The sequence below is a fragment of the Parasteatoda tepidariorum genome, chromosome 2 (assembly GCF_982258835.1).
Source record: "Parasteatoda tepidariorum strain Cologne lab strain chromosome 2, Ptep-v5.0, whole genome shotgun sequence".
Taxonomy (NCBI): Eukaryota; Metazoa; Arthropoda; class Arachnida; order Araneae; family Theridiidae; genus Parasteatoda; species Parasteatoda tepidariorum.
The window spans coordinates 123920363-123932373 of record NC_141756.1 but is presented as its reverse complement, the minus strand read 5'-3'; the positions used below and the strand labels follow the sequence as shown (position 1 = coordinate 123932373).

Here is a 12011-nt window from a genome sequence, read left to right as displayed (position 1 = left end):
TAGGTAGCAATGTCAGTTGCATAAAGTGGTATAAGTCATAAAATTGTCCTTTCTACACATTAAACTTTTATAAATTTTCGAATTGCTAAACTATTAAATCAGACAACGTGGTTTTATACTCATTCGATTTAGCATATACACAGATAATGATACCCCACATGCCTAACTAGCATGTTAGAGAGTAAATATATATATAAATATACTATGCTTTTACAGGGTGCGGAGCCAAATCTTTCAACAAAAAATAAGCAACTTTTAAAAACATTTTAGGCACTCAAAAAATAATTTTAAGCACTATGTAAATTGAAAAAATGCAGAATAATTTTCAAAGACTTTACATGATCATGATAAAATAACTAGAATTCGAAAAAGAACTCTTTTCTTGATTATATTAGCCATTAAAAAATGATCAAGAGATTTTTCGGTTCGCTTTCAGAGGGTGGAAAATGAAGTCTGAAATTGAGAATATCTTGCAAAATGCAGCAAAGTTGCAGATGAGAGAGTAAGAATCTCACCGAACCTAGCTCACTAGACGCACATGCGGACTTGCAAGTATTTCACCAAACCTGTAAAATGATTGGCGCTTTCATACACTATGAATTGACGGTACGCTGAAATTGCTCGTGGTTGAATGAATTCTGAAAACGTGAAATAGAAGAATGCGAAAAGCACGTTTTTACATAATACGTGGCGAAAATCGACATTCCCTTTCATAAATCTCATTTTCGAAAAGGGAAAATAAAGCACTTTTTAAAAAAGCTACGCACCATGTTTTATACCTTAGTCACTCAAATCAAGATAAAAAAAATCGTCAAGATTCTAGATAGTGTTTAAGTCCATCCCCCGTTCACCCCCTTGTCCTTTTAGGGATGCAACATGAAATTCATTGATATCTTAACATCATCTTATATTATGAGATAGAAATCATAAACCTTTTTATACTATGCTACTTCACTTAAGAAGCACTTTTTAAAAACGCTAAGCACTTTTTAAAAACGCTGCGCATCATGTTTTATACATTAGTCACTCAAATCAACGCAAAAAAAATCGTCAAAATTCTAGATAGTATTTAAGTCTTTAGGGACGCAGCATGAAATTCAATGATATGTTAAAGCATCTCATATTATGAGGTAGAAATCATAATCCTTTTTATAATATGCTACTTCACTAACGGGGAAATAAAGTTTTCAGAATTTTTATTTGCTGCTGAAAAAAAGACAACACAAATACAAATGTAAAAAATTTAATCAAAATCAATCAATATTCTACAGCGTCTGTTATTTCTTTTTCCTCCCTTTACGAACATCGTTCATAAACTATGATATAATAGAATCATATGATAAAATAAAATATGAGCCAAAAGTAAAGATAAATAACAAAATATGGTAACCCAATTACATGCAACTGTTCAGGCAATTAAGCAACCCTTTCGGCAACTCCGAACAGAGGAATTGTGCTTAGAGTTGCAGATAGAGTTGAAGTTACACTTACGGTTACACTTATTTTTCTCTCGTGTGATAGAGGCATTAGATTTGACACTACTCGATAGTTCAGCAACAATATACTTTTTAAATAGTCAGATATTTGTAAAATAAGACTAATTTTTTCCGAAATTGCCAACTTCTTAGCTATTTCTTGAAATAAAAAAAAAATAGTAGCCTTAGTTACTTCACCTCGATCTTAGTTGCAAATAGCCACATTTCACTTGCCAGTGGAGGGACCAGTAACTCTTCTTTATTTCAGAAAATCAATGATGACCACCTGAAATTAATTAAGAATAGGAGAAAAATAAGAAATAATAAACAAATCACAAAATAAAATAGAAACTAATTAATAAATTCACGACTTTCATGTTTTGCAAGATAAATGTGTGCAATGCGCAATATATATATATATATATATATATATATATATATATATATATATATATATATATATATATAGAAAAAAGTAAATCAAGAGGAACGATTTTTTTTATACCATATTAATCAACATATATTTCTAATGTGAAATCTAAAGTTACAACTGTTGTAAAGTTTCAGATGTGAAAAAGAAAACTTTAATAATTTCTGATGTAAATAGTGTGAATAAACTTTTTATATTTTTTTTCCTTTTTCTTTCTTTAAAAAGGGTTTTATCCCAATCAAAAGGAATTTTTCTTCATTCAAAAATATTTAAAATATACATGTTCATGCTTTCATAAATTGAAAAATTATTTGTTTTTAAAGTGTTTGTAAATTAATTGAAAATGGAAATTTTTGTTTCTGAGTTTTAAAAAAAAGATTTTAAAAAGTGCTGATTTTGTATTTTCTGGAAAATAATCATTTTTTTTAATTAACTTGACAATTTTGTTAATACAAATTGTTTTTTTTTTAAAATTCTATTACGAAATAACATTTGTCTTGTGCTCAAAATTGTTTATTGAAATTTCCTTTAGTGGGAAGGGGGTTTGCATTTTAGAAATGAAAATGTTTATCTCTTACTTATTTGCTTATTGACTCAAAAAAAATTTCTCTTTTGTGCAATGTTTTTATTGCTTTTAGTTATCTGAGTAACAGTTTAACATTAAATTTAAATGTAAATGTAATGGGTTTCTATGGAGATTTTTTATATACTTCCCATTCGTATTTATTTTTAATATATTGCATTACAATGTTAACCAATTAATACACAAACTTAAACAAGCGTAAACCGGTTACAGCCGCGTTAAAACGTTAAAGTTGCAAAGTATCACCTGATAGTTAAGATTTTATGTAGAATCTTACAGTGCGTCTAATAATTTGAGCAGAGATTGTTGATTCAGAACATTTAAAGTATTTGGTAAAATTCCACATAAAAAGAGTGATTTTTAATAAAAGGCCACTAAAAGCATGTGCGCGAAAACTTAAAAAAGCAGTTTTAAATATTATAAAATGTGATAATTCTAAAAACAATTATTGTTCTTTTGACTTAGTAGTTCTGTTATCTTTATGAAGCTTTTAAATTTATATTTATCTGACATTTAAAAATAGTATCAACAGGAATATGCATTGTGTACGTTGGTGGGTATGGCGACATAGATTTAATCACTTTAACTTTTTGAATAATTTTGAAATGCAATCCCCGAGTTTTAAATATTTCTATTATAATTGATGTTAGATTTTTTTCAATGATTATTGATTTTGTATAATTAAAATAGTTTTGAAACTGAGATTTGATGCAGTATTGCATTACACTTAAATATAAAACTCCGCATTTAAAAAAAAAAAAAATTAAATAACATTCAACAGTAGAAAAATTTATCGTCTTTTACTTAATCAAAACTTGAATTCTGTATATGTGTATCGAAAATTATTAGTCCCCTGGCAAAATAATTCATATTTTGTTTTTCTTATTATGTCTTACGGCCTGTGTCATAGTTTTAATGTCCGTTTATCTGTTTCTTACATTATATTTGTATGTTATTGTGAATGCCCCAAATCAGTGGTTGTTGACTTCCACCGGTGAATGTTGACAATCACATCGTAGCTTTGATAAATGTGCAAAATATCAAGTTAAGTGCCCTTGCCCGGTATGCCCTACATCAATGTTTTTTAAAGCTCTAGAGCCACTGCCCTCTTTGCATTTAACCGGTAATCCCAACTCTGATATTTCTCCTAAGCTATCTTCAGCAGATATAAGAATATCGAATAAATACAACTACATCAACGAATAAATTAACAACAAATCGGATATAACAAATATTTCGGACATTCACCAGTGAGGATCGACATTATAAATAAGTTAAAATAGAAAAAATAAGTGTATATATATATACATACAGGGTGATTCTAAAAAGATGGGCTAAATTTTAGGAAGTGATAGTACACACCCAAGCAAACAATTTTTATTAAGGAATGCGTGGTCGAAAACAAAACCCAAAACCGCTAGAGGGCGTAAGAGTGTATGTTCTTATATGAGGCAAAAACACACAAAGAACGATGAAGTTAAGTTATAAAAGTAAATTTAATGGCATGTGCTTACAATAAGTGTTCAAAACAGTGGCCGGCAGCGGCTATGCTGGTACAACGGCGAAGAAAAGACAGGCGAACTTTCCCTGCAGCGGCCGAAAGCTTGGCTACAAATAACGTAGCGCAGTAACTCGCAATAGGAATGGAGCTTTCTCGTTTGCATCAAACAACTTTCCAAATGCGCCAGCACCTTCGCGTTTTGTTTTCGACCATGCATTCTTTGATAAAAATTTTGCCCATCTTTTTAGAATCACACTGCATGTATATAAATACGATATATATATATATATATATATATATATATATATATATATATATATATATATATATATATATATATATATATATATATATATATATATATATATATATATATATATATATATATACACATATCATAATAAATAAAAACAGAAAAACACGAAGAAAATTAAGAAAAAATATCAAATAGATATTCTTTACCTTTAGGTATGCTAACAGAATGGAAATGGGGTGTTTATAATTACTTTAAAAAATTTGTTTTCAATAATAATGACAATTTAAATAACAGTAACAATTCAACAAATTTTTCCAAAATTGTTTAATCTATTAAGCAACTTCAAAAAAATTTTGTAATTATTCCCATAGACAAAGCTAACAATAATTATACAATCTTCTGTAAAAAATTCTATGTTGAACTTTTAAATACGGAATTTAAAAAAAAGTAAAAATTTTAAACTTAGTAATTTAAACAATATTGTCGTTAAAAAAAATTTTAGCTTTATATAAGAGATTAAAAATTAAAATTAGCAATACACAATTTCCTTACTTAATTATCAGTCCTAAATATACATACATACATATATATACACACAACTTATTTTTTCTCCAAATGTCTATATTACAAAAAAAAAAAAATTTTTTTTTCTTCTCTTAACTACAACATTTACCATACAGTAGCTCGTTAATCAAGTAAGGAGGTTTTGTCCACCAAGCCCACCCCAAAGCTACGCGCTGCTTACGGTAGTAAAATCGAAATTAAATAACTGTAAAATATTTTTTTATATTCCTTTATACTTCAGTTGTCAAGAGGTTAAGAAAGAGATGGGTATTATTGATATCTTTCGGAAATTACTCACAAAATTGTTAAAAATTAAAATATATCATTGTTGAGTTAAAAAAAAACTTCTATAATAAACTAGCACTATCTGAATTTATTGTATAAAAATTTTAAAAAATCATCATCAAAAGCAGCTTTTCATATAATAATAATATTTAAACTATTTTTTTACTTCAAAAGCAAAGTCATAAAACGAATTATTAATGTTTCTTGTTTTTTTTTTCGTTCCTTGCTAACAATTCACCTGTTGCTGTATGCTTTCCTAACATACTTAAGCATACTAATTTTTTTTTTAAAAGCATAATTGATGTTTCTGCAACTGTTTTGATTGCATGTCTTTCATTTCAATTTAACTCATTAATAGTTAGGCCATTTGACAGTCTTACAAGTCTGAAAGTCTGACTCTAAGGTCTGAAAGTTATAATTATGTTTTTAAGAGTTGTGAATCTTCAATAGTAATTATTTTTATTTTATAGTAATTATATTTATTTTTTTCAGCAAGTTTTTTTGATTGCCATTAAAAGATGGAGGAATTGGGGTGGGTCAGCAAACAGGAGGTTGAGTCCACTGGTTAATAGTTCAGGTTCACACTTATAGATTAATGGGTAGGGGGCTGGGGTAGCTCGGTTGGTAGGGCACTGGGCCCATGTCCAAGAGGTCGTGTCCGAAGACTCTAGGTGTATTAAAAGGTGACTGGTGCACGTTAAATCTGTCAAGTCACAAAGTCATCCATGTTCCCATACGCGCAGTTACGCCCCATTACGTCTAATGCAAAGTTCGATGCACTGACCAGGTTTCATTTGAATGACCCTCTTACTTCAATTTATATTTTTTTCCACATGTTTTGAAAAGATAAATTATCAGCATAATTTGCAAATATAAACACTTTTCTTTCAATAAAGTGTTCTTGTAAAAATTGTAATAACTATATATTTTAAGATTTCTACATAAATTTTCGAAAAAATAAAATATTTTCTTAACATTAGCCAAATAAACGTAAACTCAGGTACTTTTTTAAAATATAGTACTTTGGTTTGATTATTAACATTGTGCTACACAGAGTGGACTACTACAGATTGTCCAGTGTTCATAAATGGTTAATTTAAATATTTAGTGCACACATGGAAGTTCCTAATATCACACTATCAACAAGTCTAATTTACACACTACACCTATATATAAATAAAAGATTAGGAAACTATTTCCAGCTCACAATAATATATTTTACGTTATCTGTAAATACAATTTGCTTAATATGCCATCAAATATCCAATCATACAAATGAATAGTTTTGCTATACATTGAATCCTAAATAAAAACAGATTTGAGTTTTATTTAAGATTAAGTAATTTTAAGTTGAATTATAATGTTACTATTGAATAAACATATACTATGCAAACAGAAAAAATCTTTTAAGCATATACAGTTTAGACGCACTATACATTTCTATTTTAAATCTTAGTTATTAGGTGATACTATACATCTTTGTTGTTTTTACGTGGCTGAAACCGGTTTGCACTTCTTTATTTTCGTGTATCACTCTGTTAAATTAGACGATATATAATATAAATTTAACGATTGTATAAATTAGACGGTATATTATATAAATATAGAGTATTTATTATATTAAGTATTACATTAGTATTAGACGCACTGTAGTTTTTTTAATAATGATATGTTTTGCTCGAGTTTATATGCAATACTTTCATATTTAACATACGTGCAATGGGTTTTTATTCAAGAAATTCTTTTATATACTTCATATTTGTATTTATTTTTAACGTATTGAATAACAATGCTAACGGATTAATACACGAACGTAAACAAGTTCAAACCGGTTTCAGTCGAGTAAAAACAATAAAGCTGTAGAGTATTATAATTAAGATTTTACATATAACCTTTAGTGCGTCTTATAATTTAACAAGGATCTGTACATCTGTAATTAGTAAAAAATTAACATAACTGACTAATGAACATCTTAAAAATATTTGACTGCTGATAATTTCAGATTTATCACTATGTATCAAAAATAAATACTTTTTTTTTAACGAATGGGAACACGAAACTATTTTATGGGTTAATGATTTTTAACAATAGGCCAACATTTCGATGCATAGGTTAATGTTTAGAGGCAACATTAAATGGTTGTTTTATGGTCTAAAATTAAAATTAATTCAAAAATATATAAAAAAAACACTAGTTTTCGTTTTCTTTTTACAGACGGATTGAGAAAAAAAAATTTCTGGTGAGGAAGTGTGGGCTGACAATTTAGTACAATAAGCAAAACGAGATGTCGAGCGTCAATTCCTCGAAAAACTCTTGCATTGCTTGCAAAACTAAATATTTAATTTGTGATCTGTCAAATAATACGAAAGCACCAAGGAGGGCGAATGGCTTATGATTTGTTAATTGTTTCGTACAAGGGGGTAGAGGGTTATTTCATTTTATTTTATAACCGTCCCAATTTAGGGTTCAACTACAATTGTTAAACTTCGTAGCCTTGTAATTTTGTTCACAATACAGAAGACAAAGGAATTCATAGATCAAATATTAGGAGAAGGAAGGAAACATAACATAAGGAGGAAAACCGAGAAAACAATCTTAATGGTTCCACCAGATAAAGTCTCCCATTATGAGTTCCAATATTAATGGGTGACACCTGCTAATTAAATAGGTTAATTATTAATTAGGTTACGAAATCAGACACAAAAACGCACCTTTTCTGACTAAATTTCATTTTATTTTTACATATTTGGATTTTTGACTCTAAAAATCCAGGGAGGGGGGGGGGTAGCTGCAATAGAAGAATTGTGGTTCTTATATTTTCTTATTTTTTGTGGTTTCCAATACTTTTTTCTGAGGGGGGGGGGCGGGCTTACGACTATTAATGTTCAATTCCGTATTCTTGTAATTTGAACCCAATCCAGAAGACAAGGGAACTTCGGGATCCTGTATTGGGAGAAATTTGCCTTCATGGAGCACTTTTTTGATGGAAGTAAACCACATTTGCATTACATAGAGAGAAAAATCCCGAAAACCTCCCACGGTAAGCCTGGCGGTTAAGGGACTCTAACCTATGATCCGTCTACCATTGAGTATATTTTACGTCAGCACACAGTAGGCCAGCATCCAAGGTTTCATGGCCAAAATTAGTATTTAGATAAAATGTGCATTTAGGGGTTTTTATGTGCAGGTAAACTGTGCAGGTAAACTTCATAGTTGAAATTTTGAAATACACTAAAAATACTCCAAAAATACAAAATGGCGGCTGAAATATGGCGAGCAGAAATAGAAAAATGATATAGTACGTTTAAATAGTTACATATAGCAATGAAAATATAATAATTTTCGTAATTTTATACTAAAAATTAAAAGCAAATTATATTTCCGAAGTAATATTATAAAATAACGTGAATTACAAAATAACGTGAAAACATGAAGAAAAAAAACATAATTTTTGTTTTTCGGTATATTTAGTCCACCTTTGCAATACGGGCAAAATGGGGCAGGTTTTTTCGAAAGAAGACAACAAAGAAAAGCTTAGAACTCATGGAACTTTTTAGAATTAAGTTTCGAAAGTCATTCAAACATTGTAAAATGTCAAATGATAAGATATAAACTATAAGTTTGTCAAGAGTATTAACCAACAAACTGAAAATTGTACTGTAATTTCAGACTTATTACTCTGATGAAAATGTAACAGTAGGGTGAAATTCCTATATATATATTTCTGAAGAAGAAAAATTAAAAGTTACATTTAAAGCAATTTCTTTAAACATATTTTTCATAAAATGTTACTTTCATCGGTCCAAAAAGTAAATTATAGTGTTTGGAATAATTATGAATACTTAATTCGGGATATTTTAAAACTGCCTACACATATTTAATTGAAAAATTAATGTTTTACTTTTGGCCAAAGATCATAGTCTTCTGGCCCACAGTGCAGCACTGTAGTCGGTGTGAGCAGGGTGCGGAATTCGTATCTACCAGCCATCGCTCAGAATCGAACCCAGTTCATCTCATCGGGAGGCAAACATTCTAACCCATGAGTCTCCACGGCTTCAAAGAGGGAGAGGGGAGGAGAGTTATGAGAAATGCTTGCTTAGGACCTTAAAATATCCTTATTTTAATTTCTTTTTTTTATTTTTTTTAATGGTAGTGATTACAGTGGCTAGTTTTAAGTTCCTAACATAATTTTTTGAAAAAAAAGTTATATTGGCTGTAAAGTATTTTATCTTGGCTAAGCATATTTTTATTTTATCTTCGCTAAGCATATGATTTGTATGTGTCCTAACATATCAGTTGCAAGAATTATAAAATTTCACCCACCGTCCTTGCTATTGAAAATATTTCAGATAGTCTACATTTCATTTTTTTTAAGCTTATTAATGATCTAAAACATATTTTTAGCAATTTTTACTTTTTTTTTAATTTTCCTGATATGGGAATTCATGTGTTTAAAGATTGTTTGTCAATTTCACAATTTTGACACAATTTTTTTATTGTTATAATTTTTTTTTTAAGAGAGAGAGGTTTAACGAAACTTTTAGCTGGATTATTGATTTCTTACGATTGGGTGAATGATACTTATCTTCTAAAGTTTATTAACGAGCAACTTTTGGTGGGTCAATGATTTATTTTCAAGGGTTAAGGTGTGGAGGCAAAATTCAAACTTGTGGTAGGGTAAACCAACCATTGAATGAACAATTAAGAACAGCTTATATTTTTAAAAAAAATCATAATATTTTTCAACTGTGTAATTTTTGGAAAATGAAAGTGTCAACATATTTGAAATTTATAAATTATTATTTCAAAGTCATGGTGGTTCAAATAATAAGTAGTAAGATAATGAAGTGATTGGACAGATCCTACCAGTGAATAAACATGAAAGTGTTTGAACACTCGTTATTATGATTATATTGAGACTTTTTAAGGACTTATAAGTCATACAGATGGGTGAAAACAACATTTTTACTGAAATTGAGGCATACAATACTAATTATTTTGAAGAATTTTACTAAATATGATTTAATGCAATTGCGTATCGAAAAGTAAAAGTCGATTAAATGGAAGAAAAAAAAATTGGTAGTGTTTAATCTAAACCTTTATCTTTTCTTCTTTCAGCTGAGCTAACAAAATATTTGGAGAGTTAATGTTTGGTGAAAAATTCAATGCCGTGGTGTTTGGTCAAAAATAGAATGAAACGTTATGGGTCGTAACTTTTTTTAGATGCTTGGACTAAGAAAAATTTCGAGTTCACTGTGAACGTTCTTTTTATTGTAAACTAATTATTTTTAATATCATTTTTTCGATTTCGTTTTTTTAAAAATTTGTTTTTCACTTGCATTTTTTCCGGTTCGTTTAAGTTTTCGTCAATCAAATATTACCTTTAATCAAGATGGGTCTTATCGTTAGCAGACAACCAAAGTTTCTGGAATGATTGCTACTAATGGCTAAGGTTTGGGTTAAAATTTTGTAGTTTCAAACACAAAAATTAGCTTAAATTTCGGGAGCAGACTTTTTATTAAACATATTTTTCATACTTTTTCATTATTTTTTACTAATTTAGGTGAAAATAAGTAAAAAATATTATATTCAGTACTTTAATAATTCATGGTTATATAAATAAGGAAAGATAGGCGCAGGCAGGGATGGCCCTTTACAAATATGGACTCAAATGACAGAATTTTTTTAAATTGCACTTTTTTGCAGTTATTTAGAGAAACTGTTATTCATCATTGATATCTACAGTGGTGGCCAAAAGTGTGGATACTTTTTGAAAGTTTCATGTTTTTCAACTTTGTGTGCTTGTAGAATATATTAATTTTCACTTAAATACAAACGTTTATATATCAAATTGAAGGTAATTTAATGTAGAATTTAATAATAAATACAGTATTACAATATCTGTATTACAAAAAAAAAATTATGCAACTATAAGTAAGATCCATCTTAGATTTGCATTTTTTTTAAAGTGATACTTACACAATCAATACTTAGTAGGATAACCCTTATTTTTTAAGACAGCTTCACAGCGTCTTTTCATCGAATGAACGAGTGTTCGTAGTTCATCTTTCGTAATCACATGGTGCCAAGAATCAATTATAGCTTCACTTAGTTGTCTTTTATTGGATGGACGTTTTTTTTTCGTACAAGAATTTTCAAACGTCGCCACCAATTTTCAATTGGATTGAGATCAGGGCTGTTTCCTGGCCATGGTAGTATATCTATGCCTTTATTTTGAAAGCATGCTTTGCATACTTTTGCTGTGTGGCATTGAGCAGAATAACGCACCATTTATTGTGATTCCAGCTGAAAAATAAATGGTGCGTTGTTGGGGAAGACAACTTATTAAAGCTATAATTGATTCTTAGCACCATGTGATTACGAAAAATGAACTCCAAACACTCGTTCACTCGATGAAAAGACGCTGTGAAGCTCTCTTAAAAAATAAGGGTTATCCTACTGAGTATTGATTGTGTAGGTATCACTTTAAAAAATGCAAATCTAAGATAGATCTGACTATTTGTTGCATAACCTTTTTTGTGATACAGATATTGTAATACTGTATTTATTGTTAAATTCTACATTAAATTACCTTCAATTTTATATATAAACGTTTGTATTTAAGTGAAAATTAATATATTTTACAAGCACACAAAGTTGAAAAACATGAAACTTTCAAAAAGTGTCCACACTTTTGGCCACCACTGTAGGTAAATTACAATTTTTGATTATGAGTGTATACTACTATGTTGAATATGAAAAAATGCATAGAATTTTTTTTTTAATTTCATATTTTAGAACAAATATATAAAAACTATCCGATAATGTAACAGTTTTTTAGTAACCCCGATGTTCCATCTGAGTCAAAGGGTAATTTTTGCTTTGCTTCTTCATTGAAGTGTTACTAAGAACGTTTT

General features: G+C 29.0%; 1 long non-coding RNA gene across 4 annotated transcripts in view; it reads right to left on the bottom strand.

The window, feature by feature from the left end:
• LOC147816153 (uncharacterized) overlaps positions 1 to 12011 on the bottom strand; it is a 41975-nt gene that overhangs the window by 4782 nt on the left and 25182 nt on the right. For all 4 annotated transcript variants that reach the window (XR_015431800.1, XR_015431802.1, XR_015431799.1 and 1 more), the window contains one exon: positions 1674 to 1761. This is a non-coding gene — a long non-coding RNA (uncharacterized LOC147816153). The remainder of the gene's footprint in view (positions 1 to 1673; positions 1762 to 12011) is intronic.